Source organism: Lissotriton vulgaris, chromosome 12 (genome assembly GCF_964263255.1).
Source record: "Lissotriton vulgaris chromosome 12, aLisVul1.2, whole genome shotgun sequence".
Classification (NCBI taxonomy): domain Eukaryota; kingdom Metazoa; phylum Chordata; class Amphibia; order Caudata; family Salamandridae; genus Lissotriton; species Lissotriton vulgaris.
Window position 1 is genome coordinate 372,574,119 of NC_141700.1, and position 20,366 is coordinate 372,594,484.

Genomic DNA, 20,366 nt, shown 5'->3' on the forward strand with positions numbered 1-20,366 from the left:
GACCATGCATCACGAATGGTATAAATAATCCCTAGAGTCTCGGTGTGTACGTCTCCATTAATCCACTAGCTAAGGAAACTTCAGTCAGGAGTAGAAGCAGAGGACTCATCCATTTCTGTGTGACTTTCTTCATCCTGTGAAATTAATGAAGGGGGAGGGCGAGTCCCATGTCTTGAGCACCACTACTTCCTGCACCATTCTTTTGTGTTCTTTTCTGTAATCGATAGGGGATCACTCCCACACCCCCTTTGCCTTTTTTAGGGGGACATCGGGTAGATGGATTAGTGCTCTTAGAAGGGCCCCCTCTACTTGTGGTATGCAGTTAAACTACTACCAAAGCCATGGGAGGGATGAGAAGAACAGGGCCTCCCGGCCAAATGTGACTTGGAGCCTAGCAAGAAACAGTATGGAATAGGGGACCCCCAGCTCACAGAGTCACTTCTTTGCCTCTGTAAAGGAAGCTCTCTGCTTTTTAACCTCCTTGGTTCGGGAATATCTTGACTTTTGGTTCTCAATGGATATGGCTCCTTTATTTCGGGCCTGAGTCAGGATATGGTCCTGATCTTAAAATGCAACAGCCTAGCCACCACCAACCTCAGTGGTGCTCCCTGCAGGGGTGGCCAGTGCGGCACACAATGGGCCCATTGAAAGTCCCTCTGGAGACACTTCTTTAAACCACGATTCCTGGAATGCAGTCTTGTTCACATTGGAATCTTCTGTATGCTTTGGTAACCCTATGAAGAGGATATTGTTCCTTCGGACCATATTCCCAGCATCCTCAGCACTTGTTTCAAGAGTATTAGCTCTACTCTCCATGTTTGACCGCTTTTCCCATATAGAGGATACTCCAGGGGTAATATCACCAAATGAGCACTCCATTGTCACAACCCTCTCAGCCAGTTGATGGCGATCGTCCCTTAACACTTAACAGCCCCCGATCAGCCACCAGGGTGTCGGTTTGCTATTCTAAGGCTTCCAATGAGGCAGTAATGGCCTGCAGGATGGTATAAAGTTTGGCCACAGGTCAATTCTCCATCTCATTCCCAGCACATGATGCCTCCCTCCACAGCAGCAGGCGGCAGTCCCGTGACAATCCAGTTTCACCAGCATTCTTTTTCTTGGTATTTTTACCCATTGTGGTGAAAATGTTGTCCACTTCAATCAACAGGCAACAAAAGGAAACAGAAGAGCAATAGTTCACAGTGCAGGGCGCAACATCGCCAAAGTGCTCATTCTTATAGCACAATTGTTGTCACCACTTGACTCCCAGGGCGTACTACAGCAGAGCCTGTACGGAGTAGTGCCTGCAAGTGGCCATGGTAATGATTCAGCATCAGGTACTTAAAGGGGTGTCTCAGTAAGACAAGCTGATTGCAGGTGCTCTTGTAGGACCACAGGTTTCATATCGTACATTTGAATCACAGATGACTTGCGTGTGTGTGTGTGCAGAAGGACAGAGTGCTTGTGGTTGCACTTGCAGATTACAGGGGTGTATCCTGTTAGAAAAGCCCACCATGGAAGAGCAGACTGATTGTTGGTGGGTGTTTCGGAAGCACAGACTGCTTGCAGCCACCTCTCCTGGAGACCCGACTGATTACACATATCTTGCAGAAACAAAGGCTTTTTCTAAGAACTCTAGCATAAGCACTGTTTCGTGCAATTTTCACACACCTCTGCAGATCCCAGGCTGTGTGTATAGGGTTGAATGCAGCTTGCAAGATAAGTGCTGCTGCAGAAGCAAAAGGTTCATGTTAATGCATTGGAAGGATGATCAGCTACTCTGGTATGGTGTACAGTTGCAGCGGGAATGCCATGGGTCGGGATTGGATAGTTCCACACAGCATTACCCACCATAGCAAACACTCACTCTGCCCTCACTCTCCATGCCAGGCTCCTCCACTTAGAACTCTAATCATTACCCAGTCAAGATGAAAGTATTATACATTGGAGAGCCTAAATAGTGGAGTGAGGGGCCATATTAATGAGTCAATAGGATGCCCATGCGGGTCCTTGGAAGTATTAAGCCTAAATGGGGGAGTGAGTTGCTATGCTAATGCTGCAACAGGCTATCCATGCATGCCCTTGATTGGGGGTATAGGTCCAGGCTGTCAGGTGCCCAATAGTTCCCAAATGTAGTTCAAACGTTTTCAGGGCACCACAAAGACAGAGAAGGAGCTCCTGTCTCCATTAGTGCCCCTAAGGGTGAAGCAGGTAAAGCAATAGTTGTCATATAACTCCAGGCTGTCTGGGAAAAGATGGGCACCTGCCAATGCACAGGAGTCTCCAAGAGCAACACCAGCCCTCTTAATTTTGTCCAGCAAGGGTACACACAGGCCCCCGCACAGCAATGGCTTGCTTAAAAAAGATGCCCAAACCTTCCTAATGGTCAAATTCCTCGTCTAAACTCTGCCTGTTACCTCACCTAGAAATGAGATCTTGCCCCATCTGTGTGCTATGCATCCCCGGGAGTGCACCGGCACTATCCTCCCGGCTCCTCTGGGCTTTCCACCATTCACTTTGAACCCTTGTCTCCCTGTGAACTGTAAATGTTACTTTGTTCCCTTTTTTTCTCCCTTTGTTCCCAGCCCCCACCCTCCCCTCTCCAAGTCCTTGTAAACTGCTGCTGATTCCTGTAACGCGCTCTGATACCCTAACGGGGCAAATAACTGCTGCCAGACTTGCCTACCATTGCAGTCAATTGCTGCTGGAGGTGCCTCGCCACAGGAATGTCACTGGTCTATACTGGACAGATCCAGCTCTCACACCTGCTTAGACCTCTTAATTACATTGGTATGGCCCAGGCAATATCTGAAGCCCAGGGCAAAGCGATGCCACTTTCTTGGGTCGCCATCTTGTGTTGCCATTTCGGCATCGTGGGTCGCCATTTGGCCGGAAGGTTGCTCATTCTTCTGTTCGAGTTCCGTCCACTCATAATTCAGTACTCCAGAGATTCTGGGTCACAGTGCCCATGGTGGCATGTGCTTTGTGGTCAGTTTTAGGGCAGAATGGCAGTGGATGGAAGAGTTTAGCCGGGAGTGACGCAGCACCTGTCTTACTCCATCAACGCCTAGCCATGCCCACTTTACAAATACCACATACACACAAATAATGACCTCCGCACAAAAAACTATTTGCGTGGGTGTTACAAATACACGTTTGTTGGCCTTTGCCGAACCAGGTAATTAATGGGTGGAACAAAGTCCATATAGTCCATGGATAATTTTTGGCTGGTCAAATCTGACAAAATTTCTTGTAAGAAAAAACCCGGTAAATAGTGGGCCTTGCAAAATTTTTGCAGAAAGACATATTTTTGAGGGCTTAACCTAAAATGTGTGCTATTTTCATACTCTGTGAACAGGTTTCTAGCAGGTGTGACTGTTAATCGTTACACCACCCTCCAGGGCATGTCTAATTAAAGAGGCAGTGGGGACGGATGCCGATTACAATGTGTTAATTTTATCAATAGTGGGTTAATTTTATTAATGGTGGGACCAATCGCAATAGAGACAACCTCTACTGGATAATCGTTTGACCGGAACCACTTGTAAACGAAACAAAATTCTCAGGTGCAGCAAGGACTCGCGCATATATTCTGAAGTACCTTAAAAAAACTTTTTGAGAATGCACCCCTTACAGTTTCTACCCGAGACCTCCCTCTTCCAGCACTTGTAGTTGATTGACAGCACACCCACGGTCAAACTGCACCACCTGGAAACACAACTGCATGTATGCCATTTTTGATGCATCGCCGAATCATAGTGATCAAGAAGATGCGGGGTAAATTGACTGCACCGGTCTGAAAATATTTCAAAGAGTATGTTTCTTCCTTTGAACTTCTCAGTGTTGTTTTGACTGTCAGCCAGGACAGCGTGCCAAGCAGAAATCAATATATCTGTCAACAGAATTAGTTTTAATCATAGGTTTGACTGTATTAATTCTTTCACCCCTTGAAGGTGAAATCCTCTTTGCAGGATTGCAGCATAATCTTTGGATAATACCATGAATTTTAAATGTTCACTGTCTGAGATGGAATGGTAATGTGGGTGGTTGAGAACTTCCAGATATCCCTGGTCTCACCTTGACATCTCTCCCAAGGCACAGAAAATTGATTTAAAAGTTCAAAGGAGAAAATATTATGCTCTATGATTTACAGCACAACAAACGCCCACCTTATAACACAGCTGTGTACCTAATAAAGGCAACACACTTTATAGACTTTTAAAAGTAAACAAGTTAATAGTATATTAAATTGCCTCAGATAACCAATCTGGTTACGTATGTTAAAGCTCAGACAAATGAGGAAAAAAACGATATTTATGACTGACTTGTATGACACTCTAGTTTGTCGCATCCATCTTTTTTGGTGAAATTAGTCAAACAAGCATTAGCTTCCGCACATTTCGTAACTCACCTTTTGCTTCCTCTCTTCACTTCATGCACCACAGGGCGAAGGGTCAGCTCACTTCAGCCATTGGCTCTCCTGAGAGCAAGGACTGGCATTTCTCCGCATTACATGAGAATCCACGACTGGAAATAGAAATAGAAATGGGGTGGCAGATTATGAGTCCCTTTCTCCCGCCTCAACCTCTGGCCCATGAAGCTGCTGTAATCACTGCTTCTTGGGGGGCTGTTGCTGGCTGTGCGCCACTGTTGCAGGATTCAACCAGCATATCGCAGCCACTGCCCATAAAGAGCTACTTGCATGGCATTGGTGATGCTTATCACCTGAATAGAATCTGGCAAACAATCTGGGGCCGTACTACACATTGTCATTGTTTGCACCCGGCACACCTTTTAACCCTTTAGGTGCTGCGCTCGTTGGCTGACGGCACCACTACCTCGGCCGTTGAACGTTCGAATTGCACCTGCGCAATGGAACGTCCAGCACTGGAGCTGGACGTTCCATAGCAGCTATGAGGCTAAAAGGTGAGCCGGGTGTAAACAATGACAATGCGCCCCATTATGGTGAATGCGCTGCCCCCAGGGCAGCTGTGATTCATGTGAAAACATGGAGCGGCTGCTTGCAGCCGGTTTGTGTTTCCAAAGTGCAGGCAGCAACCCGCCTGCACTTTTAAAGGGGATTAGAGTTTCCCTTGCAGGCGGGTGCAGTCAGTGACTGCACCCGCTGCAAGGGGATATCTTGGGGATCCATAGGACCCTATTTCTACCGTTCAGAGGGCTGCTCTCAGGGGGCGCACGAACAGTGCGCCACCTAGAAGGTGGTGCACTGTGAGTGCGCCCCCTGAGAACTTCATTGCATTGGTCCCTCCCCTATGCACATGAGGGAACATCCCCTGATGGTACCGCTGGTGCTTTAAGTGCGCCAGTGCCATTGGATTACTGAAGGGGAAGCACAAGCAACTGCGCCCCCTTTTGTAATACCAAAGTGCCCCGGGGGCAGGCAAGTTGGGCGCAAACACCTGTTGCACCCCCGGGGCACTTTTTGTAGTACGACCCCTGGTGATCACAGCAGTGTCAGTACCGAAATGCATATAAATCAGTAGGAGCATAGGCTCCAGTCTCTGCCTCCTTGGTGCATTTGCAGATCCATAACCAGAAAAATATTTTCAAGGAGGCATAACCCCAAGTAATAACACAACAAAATAGAAGGGAGTATGGAGTACTTTCTCTCACTGATATTTGTAGGTAAATGATACAGTATGCAAGGTGATTTAGGGGCTTTTTCATTAAATATGTTAATCTATTTGCAGGAATAGTTGACTTTTGGTCACAGCTAAATGGAATTTGAAAACAATTTTACAAGTGGTAGGATGGAAAAGTCTCACAATAAATTTCACTGACTGAAAAGACATTGCAACAGCGGATAGTTCAATTACATTTGATCAAAAGCACCAGACTGGACTGACTTTAAATAGACACAGACATTGGAACATAACTGTCAAAAATACAGGCAGGCTGTGCTGAAGGCGCTGCACAAATGGCAACCTTCCCCAGACAGCCACCAGCAGGATAGGTTGCCATGGTAGAGGTTAGAAGATTGAAGGAGCCTTTGTTGAGGCGATTTACTGAGCATACTAGTTCCATCGCCAGTTACAGGAGCCATAGCTGGCCAGACAGCAGCCCTGCCCCATCGGTTCTGCCACTGAGTAGTGAATTAAAAATATGCATCTAGGATCATGCTTGGTTCTGACCTTGCTCTTGGATTCTGCTTGTATGGTGTATCCTATTTGGCTGCTGTGGAGCACAAAACTGTCTAGACATTCAGATATTTACCCTTTCATATGTAACAGATTCCTTGCACAGATTATTCAGCACACGCACACCATTTAGGTAGGTAATATTGCTTGGATCATCACAACAGTGCCGCCCCACTGCTCTCAGAGCAGTGGAAAAATTTTAAATAAAATGATAATAACACAACATTATTCTCTTTTTATTTTTAGTACGGGCTAGGGGGCCAGTTAGGGTGGGGCAGGGCTGCGGTCACAGAGAGGAGAAAATTTGTATGCGCCATTAGTGCACATGACAGTTTGGCCAGTCGTCTTGGGCCGACAAAATAGCCATGCGCACTTAGCATTTCTCCGCCTGGCTGTGTTGCACAGCCAGGTGGAGAACAGTCCCAAGGCTCCCAGGTACTGTCTGAGTGTCCAAACAGGCCACTCAGGCTAATCACGACACTGCTGCCATGACAGCAGCGTCGTAATTGGCTTAAGGGAGCCTATATGCTGGCGGGAGCCAGGAAGAGAAGAGGATGGAGAAGAAGCTGTGGCCGTAATCTGAAAGTGATCTTTGGAAAACATTTTCATCTGCCCTGGCCCACCCCCGCGTTCTGTAGCAGCCACCACTGTATCAGGATTCACTTTTTTAAGTGATGAATGCAGTAAGAATTGGAGCCTTCCATGTGTACCAGGCATGGAGACTCTTTACTTGCAGGGGATAGTTTGTAATTACCAGAGGGGCATATAAAATTCAGTCTTCAATGATGTGAAACAATTAAGAGCCTAGCAACTTTAAGTGTGCGATAGAAAACCAAAGCACCTCCATAATAGAACCCACATTTCTAACCATGTATGCATAATATTCACTGACCAGAAATTCTTGACATGACTTACAAGCATTGAAAGAAAAACTATAAGTACTTTTCATAGAGTGTCAACAGTAAAGCATAAGAGGGCGGGGATGGGATGGTGAAGAACTGATAAGAGACTTATCAAGAAGCATTGTGGGGAAAGGAAAATTGAGAGACTTTAAATAAGACTTCGGGCGTGGGCTTGCAGATTCGTTTTTGAGTCATTTGATAGAGGCATTTTCCAAAACATAATTGCAAAATTGTCCATTTGAAAGCAAATGGGGCTAGGAACATTGGCAAACATATGATAATCTATCATTTTAACTTGAAATCTTCTATCTCCTTTACTCCACGTCTCTCTCTTTCTCTCTCTTCTCTCTACATCTCATAGCTCTGTCTGCTCTGTCTCTCTTGCCCTTTCCCTTACTATCTTTTTCCTCTGTATGTGTCTTTCTTCCCCATCCACTTTTTTTTCTCTTCTCTCTTGCATGTTACATTTACTCCCCTTTCTTTCTCTTCCTTTCCTACTGCCATCACTCTGCTTTCCATTGCCCCTCTTTGTTACTCAATTTTAATATTTCTCTCTCGAGCCCTCTCTGTTTTTTTCCAGAACCGCTTCTTCCTAGTCTTTTTCTGCCCTCTCTCTCACTAGCCAACCTTTTCCCCGTGTATGCCTCTCCTATGAACATCCTCTACAATATCATCAGGATCCTGTTGATCTTCTTCTTAGGAGTGGCTAAAGAGAGCTTTGGCACCAAAGTTCAGGAAACTGATGTAAAGTTGAATGAAATCCAAGCATTTTAATGAGGTATTGCAGTTAGTAATCACTATTCTCCAACACAATCCTGGTTTAGCTACCAATGTGGGTGAGGTGTGACAAAATAAATCTTTAAATCAACCTGTATCAGGCAGGAGAATCATTATTTCTAATCTTTTAGCTACAGGTACATACAATTACAAAGACGCTACAGTTAAGGACACATTTCCTGAGTCTGTAGCTGTCAGATGATAAAATTCAACTATTTTGCATCTCTCCATTCACCAAAGGTGCTACATGCAGCTTCAGATGGCAGAGAAAGGCTTCATTAAGACACAGTTTTTATCCCGCAGGATGATAATATTGATTGGCCAAGCCCTCCGGCCCTCAAATGCCCACGTGACTACGGCGCTTATTTGCAGGATGCCCGTGGTCCCTGCAAGGGACCCCATAGGAGGGCAGGCCCCGTAGTATCGCTGAGGGCAGCCGGGCAGCACATCCTTGGGGGCGGCGCAAGCAAGCTGCTGGGGAGGGGGCGGGCTGCAAGTATATGGGGTGGCCCCTCCTCCCACGCGCTCTCTTTGCTGCTGCCCCTCTCCAGCCAGCGTTTCACCTAGTACATCAGATTATATCTCTGCAGTTAGAAGGAGTTATTAGAAGTAATAGTTCTAAACAGGCACTGGGGAAACATGGGCAGAAGGGCAAGGCAATGACAAAACTAGCAGTTCTGCAGAAGCTTGCAGACTCTCAATCCGAAAAACAGGTTGCCAAACTAAAGTCCAAGACTGAACACTTTGTCCTTGGCGTCATCAGGTAACCATATCATGCATCTAGATACATTTAAAATAACACTTTATTTATTATTATATTTTTGCAGATTTCTATAGCGCAAACATGACCCAAAAGTATTGGAGCGCCTACATGAGCACCAGTTACGTTACACAAGGACACATTAATATTTATGGTAGGCACAGGGACGTTAAGTGATTTGCCCAGAATCACAGGAAGTGGACGCGACCCTGAGGCTCGTACCTTGGTTTCCCAGCTCCAAAGTCGGCAATCTAACTGGCAGACCTTCCTTTTTGTAGGAGTAAAAGCGGGCGTTCGGCACACAGAATGTTACCTGATTTTTTTATGCCACTTTTATAGCGAAAACGTGGCTAAGAGTGTTAGAATGCTTTAGAATACATTACTTTTGGGTTACAGATAAAAAAATAAAAATAATTTAAAAAAAACTACGTATACAACTTTGCCAATGGGTGTCGGCGGGCAAATCTGTCTCACATAAACGTATCCAGAGCGCGCCAAAGGCTCATACCAGGAGGAGTGTAGTCCCTATACAGATTCTAGTGCTCCTCAAATGAACCCGTCTCTATCTTTTGGAAGTTCTAGTAATTAAATTACATTGTAACATTATCCGTAGGAAGGATAGACACTTGCCACAGTTTTAAGGCCTTATTTAAAGAATTAATAAGGCAAAATACATAAAATATATCATAAGTAAAGTTAGCCTCAATGCATCCTGATCATAAGTATAAAGAACTCAATAAAGTTCAATAGTAAATCCAGCATAGATCTGCCTTCTAAGAGTGAGAACTAGGGTTCCGTTAAGGTGAGAAAAAACTGTCCTTTTATAGGACTTCAGACAAAGGATTTCCCACATTACTACACAAGTACATAGTTCACAGGCTATGCATCAATGATCAACAGGCGACAAGAAACATTTTACTTTAAAATATATTCAAGGATTTTCTCATAAGAAAAATACATTGGATTTAGAGGTCTTCAGAATGTATCCAGGTGACATGAATTGTAACACTGTTTACTGAGCGGTCTGGGACTGATAGGTTGTCCTTGGTTAGGGACATCTTAGTTACAAAGACTAGGAAACCTTGAATCTTTCTATGGGAAGCTCACAATTATTAGAGCAAAGGCAACAACAAAAATTATGCGGTGTATCGCGACGTCATTTTAAATTGTAAGACTGTACAAATTCAAGTTCAATTTATGTCTGCACAAACCTGATTTTGCACATTAGGAGCATAAGAAAAAGTACAACAATGTTCATTTTGAAAGGAAGAACTCAGGCAAATGCAATTCCTTACTTCTTTATTTCATGAAGTATAAACACAGGGGCACCGAACACGACTCCAACCTCCAACCCTCCTCCTTCAGCAACTACCTTCCCTACAACATCAACATTCTCACAACCCATGCATTCCACACACTCCACACGAGCACACACAGACACGCTCTATCATACACTATCATACACACGAGACAATCCACGCGCACAACACGACACATACGAACCAATACCACACACCCTCCTCGTCAACAACTTACAAGACACTAACTAAAAAGTTACCCTAACTTAAAATCAGTAAACCGGACTAACTAAAAAGTTACCCTAACTTAAAATCAGTAAACCGGACAGGCAACTTCCTCGTTCGATTACCACGGCGTAAAGCCTCACCTTCAACACCAATATTAGTACAAGTGGAACCAGATTCAATAACATCACTAACACCACTCCTACCCCTGATTTCATCATAACCAGACGTGTCACATCCGACACTACAACTACCCGTACTTCCAGTTGACACCACTTCCTTCATTAGTCCAAAATCATCACCTAACATATATCCGCTACACACTCCTTCATCATCAACAGAACGTGTACCTAACCCGCCATCCTTCCCATTGCAAAGACTCAATTGGCGAAAATTCCATCTCCTACCATCCTCCAACTCTACAGCACTACCAAACACCTTCATTACTTTCAGGGGTTTCGACCATAGACTTTCACCCTTCAACACAATTCTAGGATTCTTTACCCGAACCATTTGACCTATCTTAACCAACGGCCAACTACACCTACCTCCATGATACAGCTGACTACGATCCTGATACTTCTTGACCTCAGACCTAATTTCTTTATCTATATTGTTGTTATTGCACTGCACTTTACCATTCCTTTTCCTCAACCACCATGGAACTAACCCAGTGAATGGTTTTCTACCTCTCAAAACCTCGAAAGGTGTTTTTCCTGTGGCAGAATGCGGGGTGACACGGTATGCTATCAATCTTTCTTGTAGAGCTTTCCTCCAGGGTAACCCTGCACTCAATGCTAATTAAATCACTTCCTTGACCACCCTATTGAAGCGCGCAACTTGACCATTACCCTCGGGATGATATAGTGATGATTTAATGTGCTTGATGCCCATCACCATTAAAAATTCTTCCATTTTTTGTGACACAAACTGAGGCCCATTATCCGAAACAAGAACTTCCGGAACTCCTTCCCTTGAAAACACATCTTCTGAAAACTCAATGACCACATCAGTAGTCATCCCATTTACCATTCTCACCTCAGGCCACTTCGAATAATAATCGACTAATACAATGGCATAACAATCCTTTACCGATAAAGCTGAAAATGGACCCATAAAATCAATAGCAACTTTCTGCCATGGATACTCAGGTAACTCCACCATAGTTAAAGGCACACTCAACGGCTTTGCCACCTTATCGCTGGTACAACAAACTTTAAAATTTCTCACTAAACGATCCACCATAGAATCAACTCCTGGCCACCAAAACCAATCTTTAATTCTCCTTTTTGTACTGTACATACCACCGTGCCCGATGTGACTCTTCTCAACAATATTCTCTCTTAAACTAAATGGAGGCACAATTCTGTCCCCTCTTAAAACAATATCTTTAACAACACACAATTCCTTTTTAACTTTCCAAAACGCAGCACATTCACCCCGTAAGTTAGACTCTCTTGGCCAACCATTTGTTATGAATTGTTTAACCTCTTTCAAAACAATATCCTTGTCCATCTCGCACATCCATGACGCTTCGGATAACATGTTATTAACATTCTTTTCATCAATCAAAAATACATCCTTGATGGTAAAAGCTATTTCGCAATCACTGTTGATTTCAGTTCCTGTCGAATCTACATTTGGTAATCTTGAAATACCATCAGCAACCACGTTATCCTTACCAGGAATATATTCTATGTCAACACTGAACATTTGCATCTTTGAAGCTAAACGAGCTAACCTAGGAGTTAAATTCTTCCCACCTTCAGGTCTCAAAATATTCACCAAGGGTTTATGATCAGTACAAATTTTGAACTTCCTCCCCCACACATACATCCTAAATCTCTCAGCAGCCAATGAAGCAGCCAACAACTCCTTCTCTATTACAGAATAATTGCGTTTTGATTTTGTTAACGTGCGTGAAGCATACGCAACTACCCACTTCTCTGATTTAATATGCTGAGAGAACACAGCACCAATGCCATTCCCAGACGCATCCACAGACAATACACATTCAGCAGTTGGCAAGAAGGGTTTCAAACACGGTGTTGTAAGAATCTCTTTCTTCACCCTTTCAAAACACATTTTTTGTTGCTCTTCCCATGCAAATGCTACACCCCTTTTTAACAATAACCTTAATGGTTCAACTTTAGATGCATAATTTTCAATAAAGCGTGAGTAAAACTCTGTTAATCCTAAGAACAACATTAATTGTTCCTTATTTGTAGGCTCAGGAACAGCTAGAATTGCATCCACATGACCAATTTTTGGTCGAATACCATCCTTGGATATGACATGTCCTAAATACTCCACTTCAGGTTTTCCAAAGACACACTTTTCATTTTTGATAGTTAATCCACTACTCCTCAATGCTTCTAGGACAGCATATAAACTTTCATCATGACATTCCTTATTCCATCCATATTTTAAAATATCATCTTGAAATACCTTTGCATTTTTAATCCCTTGCAATATTCTACACATTTCTCTTTGAAATACTGCAGACACGCTTGCAAGGCCAAACGGCATACGTTTGTATCTAAACATTCCCTCTGTGGTAATGAATGCAGTACAATGCTTAGAATCTTCATCTAAATCAATTTGGTGATACGCACTTGTGAAATCTATCTTGGAAAACCAAGAGGACCCACCAACAGAAGATGTAAGTTCTAGATTCGGAAGAGGAAATGTATCGACCCAAATGGCCTCATTTAGGCATCTTAAATCGACACATAAGCGCAAATCACTATTGGATTTAAGGGAAATCACCACTGGAGAAACCCAGTCTGAACTCTCTATTGGTTCAATAATTTCATCCTTGCACAATTTTTTTAGTATTTCACCCAATTTCTCTCTGTAACTAATAGGTACGTTCCTAAGTTTTTGTCTCACGGGACACGCACCTTCTCTTAGAATAATTCTATGTTTAAATCCAACCATCTTGCCGATGCCATTGGAAAACACATCAGGAAATTTTTCCTTAAGAAATGACTAGTTGTTCATCTCACCACAGTCATCCTGAATAGAATAAACAGGACAATCTAAACTAGGATACATTTTCATACCCAAGTCTGTTATGTGTGGCCATCCAAAAATAGTTGCACCTTTGTTAGCCACATATACTTTGCTTTGACACGAATTATGTCCAAAACTAGTCTTAGCCAAAATAAAACCTTCTAAAGATATTTTTGTCCAGTATAACTTCCAGGATGTGCATCCGATTCTGATAATGATCTATTCGGCCAAAGTGTTTTAAATAAATCCATGCCCATAATGGTATACCATGCACAAGAGTCCACCATTACTTTAACTTCCAGACAGTCAATGTTGATGATACATGATGGTAGCTTTTTAACTTTACTCGTCCCCTTAATTGACTCATCATGCACACTGCAAAATTTCACCTACAACGTGAAAAATATCATCTTGATCATCTTCTTGGACACAATTAACCTTAGCTTTAAAGTTGTGACATACTATAGTAAAATGTCCCTTTTTTTTACAGTTAGTGCATATTTTGTCAAGTGCAGGACACCACTTATAATTTGCTAAATGGTTGCTAGATCCGCACCTATAGCATAAAAATTTCTTTTGCTCATTACTTTTCTCATAACTTTTCTCATTACTTTTCTTGTTAGGGTAATTACTAAACGACTTATTATCATTCTGGTACTTGGATTTGTCATCCTTATTTATCACATTGACTGAACTAGATTCAGAATCATTTTTCTCATTTCTAACTTCACGAATACATTGGTCCTAGATTTCTAAACCTCTAGCCACTTCAATGGCATTTTTTAATGAAGTACTACCTGATGACCATAACTTTTCCTGAATTTTTTAGATTCAGTTTTCATAAGAATTTGGTCACGTAAAACCTGGTCATATGTCATACTTTCAAACTCACACGTAACAGCTAAACCCCTCAAGACTGAAACATACTGATCAATCGACTTATCCACTTTTTGAGCCCTTGAATAAAACTTGAACCTTTCCATAACAACATTAATTTTCCTCCCAAACCTTTCCTGCATTTGTTTAACTGCGCATTGATAAACACCCATATCGCCAGCATTCTCAATTTTAGGTAAATACTTAAACTCCATAAAACCCACTGCACCTAGTCTGTGTTTAAGTAAAGACACTTTCCTTCCCTGTGAACATTCTTCTTCATCTAAAACCTCTACATAAGCTTCAAACATGTCAACCCATAAATCCCACGCAATAGGAGGTTCACCAGATTCTGCTAAAAAAAATGGCGGTGGATGAATCGAAGACATCTTAAATAGGTAAAAGAAATGCAATGTAAATGCTTCAAAATAAATATTTAAAAAAAATAATAATAATTCAAATCTTGCCCAAAGAGTTCACCAAAGTTCCAGTTATATTCTTTGTTCTACATCAACTTGGGCAAAAAGTTCACCCCAGTTTTTATTTCAAACCTTCTCCAAAAAAAGATTTGCTTGTAGATCGAAATAATCCAATAGTATTAAACGTTGTGTTCAATAGTCAAGGAAAAGTCAATAAAAAAATAAGCGATTACTTCCATATACCGTGTGAGAAAGTTAATAAAATGCTCGGTGCTCGGCACTTGTTGCTAGGATACCTTTAAACAAAACTTAAAATGGCCGCCACGTTGCGTAGTAGTGCGTGGTGATGCACGACGTTGAAAAAAAAATTAATCCACAAGGAAAATATGCTCAGTACCACTGAATCCCGCTCGTCGCCATGTGTTGAAAGGAAGAACGCAGGCAAGTGCAATTCCTTACTTCTTTATTTCATGAAGTATAAACACAGCGGCACCGAACACGACTCCAACCTCCAACCCTCCTCCTTCAGCAACTGCCTTCCCTACGACATCAACATTCTCACAACCCATGCATTCCACACACTCCACACGTGCACACACAGACATGCGCTATCATACACTATCATACACACGACACAATCCACGCGCACAACACGACACATACGAACCAATACCACAGTTCACACTGGCATGTGGGTAAAAATAACACTGCCATGGCCCTCGTGCCACACAAAAGAGCTATCATCTCACCCGAATAATGCCTCTTCTATGTGGCTTTTAGAGAAAATGTGACTGGCTGCACCGGACTGTGAGGAATTTTCCAATTTCCATGCGGGCCAACCTGCAGCGTCTTTTAGGTTTGGCAATTTTTTAAAGAATAATTTTTGCATAGCAATTTGAAAGAGTTTGTCTTTAGTTCACTGCTTATGTCTGCCTTGTGAATAGTGCTTGTTAATTTTCGTCCTTCATGGTATAACTGAGTGAGATAATTTGGGATCTCATACAGTGAACATGTTTCTTCTAAAGTAATATCTTTTGGTGCAAAAACCCTCACAGTTCATGCCTTTGGACGCCTGGTCCTGTTATCTTGATCAATAAAGTGTCACTGCTGAACCTTCTCTGTAAATGAAGGGCCAGATGTTTGAATTACTTGTCACAAAATCTGGCGGGAATTTGTGAACAGGAATCTTTGCGGCAAGTAAAGAATTTAAGAAACCAACCAATGTACTAAAAGGGCAGTGTAAAAAAGTGAGTACAGCTCAAAACATAATACGATGCCAGTACAAGGGCTTTCTTCTTTTATTTACAGATAATAAAAGCCCACACGGAGGAGTAACAGCTAGGATGACAAGAGCTGTCTCTATAGCTGGCAATCATCCCAATCACCAGTAGTCCTCTCAATTATAACACTCATACATTCTAAAACCTATTTAAGAACACCGAGCATGTTACCTAACCCTAAGCAAGTAACACATAGTTAATAAATACATTAATAAATCTGGTACAGCATGTCCCTCTTTTTAGTTGTATAACAAGACAAACATGCACATATATGCTGCAAAACAAACTTAAGTTGGTATAAAATAAAATCATTAAACTTTTCAAGTACTTTGACAACTCTTTGAAGTATTTCAAAACATGTCTCCACCTGGCGTATCTAGTGTATTAACATCCTAGTCCATAATACTACCTCGCACCACCTAATCAGAAATTGTAACATCAGCTGGAAACTGTACAGAATAAGTATAGTTTTCAGTATAAATAGAATTATTTATATTAATTTGTGGTCCACAATCGTTGACCTGAGGCAGTATATAAGTGGGGGTTAGTCTGTCTCTAGGAAGGAGAGCTTAGACAATATTTTCAGGCAGGGAAGGACGTGGGGAAAAATAGTAGTGTCCCATAGTTGCTCAACATGGTATAGGCTCTTGGTTAGGGCAATTGCTTCAGCCACCTGGGTCCAATGAGTGCCCCAACGGGGCGACGTGTGAGACATATTAGGTTAAGTTACTGCAGGGTAGACGAAGAGTTGCTGGCTATGCGGGCTAATACCAGCTTTTTCGCTTAAGGGGGACACTCACCGGCAGGACTAAAAAGTGGCAATCCTGGTGTAAAGGGACGGGGTGCCGAGGGAGGCAGACTAGTCTGCTCGCACTAGCGAGAGTTGGATCCTCAAGACCGCCAGGACAGGTTGCAGGCATGCACCAGAATTGGGTCCATCCAGGACAGACAAACACTCCGGAACCTATCCAAGACACTGTCAGTAGCTGGCTTCCAGACATTTAGTGGGGCAGGGTGCTAGACTCTGAGGGGAACATGGGGTCAGAGAATACCTTGGCCTTAATGATGGATGTAGGTGTGTTTGGCAACACCTGTACTCAGGAATGGCCAACCTTGGCTTCGCCAGGACAGGGATAGCCATTCTCACCATCTGGAACAGGTAGAGGAGAGAAAGGTTAGAACCACAGTCGGGCGAGTCCGGGCCAAGCATCCTTTCGCTGGAGCCCCCTGGGGGGATTTTAGATTACATAGGGGCCCGGAGGGCAAGAGGCGACTGTGGGAAGCAATGAGGGGGGACCTAAGTACATTGAGCAGTGAGCTGGGATCGTGTGGCCTCTGGTGGTCAGAGATGACACCTAGACCCATATGGCAATGGGCTAGATCCCAGGAAGCGTGGGAAGTAGCCCGCAAGCGCGTAAATGCAGCCATGCGAAATTCACGGCGATGCAGGGGTTGGGACTCATAAGGCATGGCCTGCTGCATGCGAAATCCGTTGAATGCTGGGAAACAGACGGGGTGCACTGGTCCAAGGTTGGCATGGCGATATTCTTGCTAGACCTGGGGGAAGCTCTAGAGGCAGCGGGTAGCAAATAGATGAGATGCGGGGAGCTAAGGGGTGGGGCTCTGGGTGCAGCGGAGGCCACACCCAGGGCTGTGGAGTTACAGGGCGATCCCAATACAGGAAAGGTGCAGGAACAGGACCTGAAGCCTCCAGTGCAAAGCGCACCGTACATAAGTCATACATGCTCCAAGGGGTCCTTCTTGGGATCTTGGAGTACGGCGACGCCCCGTTAGTCCTTAGGGCGGTTGTAAACCTGAGCAACTGGGGGCTTGCCATATAGCGCTCCGCCCGGCTGGGTAAGGTGTGAGTCACTCTCCCTTGTTCAGAGGGCGGAGTTGGTGGACGATATTTTCACCGGTGGCAGGAGTAGATCCTCCCAGGTACAATACCGGGCTATGGCCGCTGGTGTTTCTTTGGCTAAACTTCAGGTGCCCTGCAACGAGGGGTTGCGGGGTGGACGGGATCGCCTGTAAGATAACCCACCTTTTATTTATATATCAAATAAACCTGCAGCTCCTTTTTCCAAATAACACTGTGTCTGTATATTATTGTATGAATGCTGTGGGGTGCTGTGGGCGGCGGCGTACCGATAGAGGTACTATGCATTGTTTCCTTTGTGTGCTTTCCCGAAGTGTGCACCTTCACTACTTCCGGACTCTTGTTAAGGTAGCCTGCATGAAAAGCTTAGAATTGCCCCGCTCGTATTGTATGGAGAGCGCTGGGCGAGGGGAAGTATTTCACATATTTGTCTCCTGAAACGACTCTGTCCCCTTATATTTAAACTAAGCCAGGTTGAGCTACGGATGAATGATTGCCAGAATATTGAGTTACAAAGTTAAAACACAGTAACATTATAAACAGGATTAAGCAGCTTGATGTGACAATCCTCCTTTCAAGCAATGAACCGGCTACCGCCACGTGTTCCGTTTCATAGAAACTTTTTCAAGGCTGCAATTAATGCCATGATAAAAATAATTTACATTGTTAATATCCATAGAATCTCAAACTATCGAAGGAAACAGGAAAAACGCAATTTCAATTGTCAAGGAAAAGACATGGAGATAAAATGATCAACCATGTTGATATAACTTGAGAATATGTTTAAGACCTGAAGAAAGTGCAGATAGACCAGAAGTGACCCATAGTGCAAAAAATAAATAAAACATGCAGTGCTCATATCCCAAGACGAAATCATTTTATTTAATGAAGAGTTATTTAATAGAACTCATCAAAGATTATATGGGTCTTTTGTAAAATAGATACCTTCAACCATTGTTTGCATGGACGACCAAACTATCGAAGGAAACAGGAAAAACGCAATTTCAATTGTCAAGGAAAAGACATGGAGATAAAATGATCAACTATGTTGATATAACTTGAGAATATGTTTAAGACCTGAAGAAAGTGCAGATAGACCAGAAGTGACCCATAGTGCTAAAAATATATAAAACATGCAGTGCTCATATCCCAAGACGAAATCATTTTATTTAATGAAGAGTTATTTAATAGAACTCATCAAAGATGATATGGGTCTTGTTAAAATAGATACCTTCAACCATTGTTTGCATGGACGACCAAACAGTGAAATAAATATGTCCAAGTCTTGTCATGGGGATTCATTTGGCCGTATTGAATTTTCAAGAATAAATAAAAAAGAAGTCTAAGAACATTCTAGCTCAATAGTCAAGGACATGAATTTTCCATATATGTTGGTAGATTAAAATATCATACTAATACCTAGGTATATTTTGTCTCTCTTTGTTATAGTAGAAGACCGCCTCACGTCTTAAATGGTGTACCTTCACTTGTTTTTTGTTCTGTGAGATTAGACCACAGATGGTGTCATACTATTTCTAAAGTGTAAGAACTCTATTTCCATTCTAAACCTTTTCAATCCAAAGTTGGTATGCTTGAATATTATATTGTGTTCCGATTAATTATTCTAGAACAAATTATTGTCCTGGACATCTATACGTCAAGAAAAAAGACATATCAAGTCTCCTAGTGTAAGTTATATTCAAATTTCCAAGAGCTCAGTGCTTTCTTTACGCAATTATTTTCCATAAAGGCCCGGCTTGTTGTTAACTGTGAACAGGCTGGAATTTGTCTATTAAGAAGGACTTTTCTGTTGATTAAAACGACCTTAGATCAAAGAAAAAGACGTAAGTAAAAGAGAAGGAGACTTACAGTTTTACTCATTTTGTCATGAACTCTGCCTGCGATTATATGCAGTTCTCAAGTTAATACAATACAAACTGACGTTAATGAGTGAGCCGCATCCGGCGGGAGATTTGAACAGCTCGCTTTCCTGAACTTGCATAAATTGTAATTCTGCACAAGAAATCTACCTCAGGCAGCATAACAAATTCTGAAAATGATGATTTGGATCAGAATAACTCCTCAGATTGACATTTGGCTGCACTTTTTTGTGCAAGGAGTGAATTTTTTTTAGGGGGGGGGAGGAAGGAAGTGCCCCAGAGTCTCCAACTTCCTGTTCCTGTCCAGCAGGCTCCTCCCAGTGCTTTGTCCATGTCCTGGTCACTTTTCATTTGGATATGGAGCTGGAAGGATTACTTTTTGTGGCTGCTGCTGGATATTTGTATTTGAGGACTTTTTGTTTGGATCACTTTTGGATTTGAGATTTTACAAGTAAGTTGGTGTTGTTTGTTTGGGGCATTGCAGTTGCTGCAACTACAATTTCTGAACTTTTTCACAACTTAAAGAAATATATATTGTGGGTAGGCACAGTATCTAGTAGGCCCAGGGTTAGTCATGGGTGCATGATACAACTATTTCTATGAGTTTTGTTGAAGTGAAATATCATTTATGTCATGGAATTGAATAGCTCACTGTTAAATGTGGATTTTTAAAACAATGTGGGGTGCGTGTAAAGCCACACCAGCCAGTAGGGCCAGGGGTACTCAGTGGTGCATGGACCAAGGCTTTCTGTGGGGTGTCTTGAATATTTTAAACATCATTTAGGGCATAGATGGCATTGGATAGTGGTGTTTTTTGTGTGTTTTTCGATTTTTCGGGGTGGTGTTGGGGCCTGGCCATGTGGGTGGGGGCCATTTTGAGGCCTGGTCCAGGCAGGA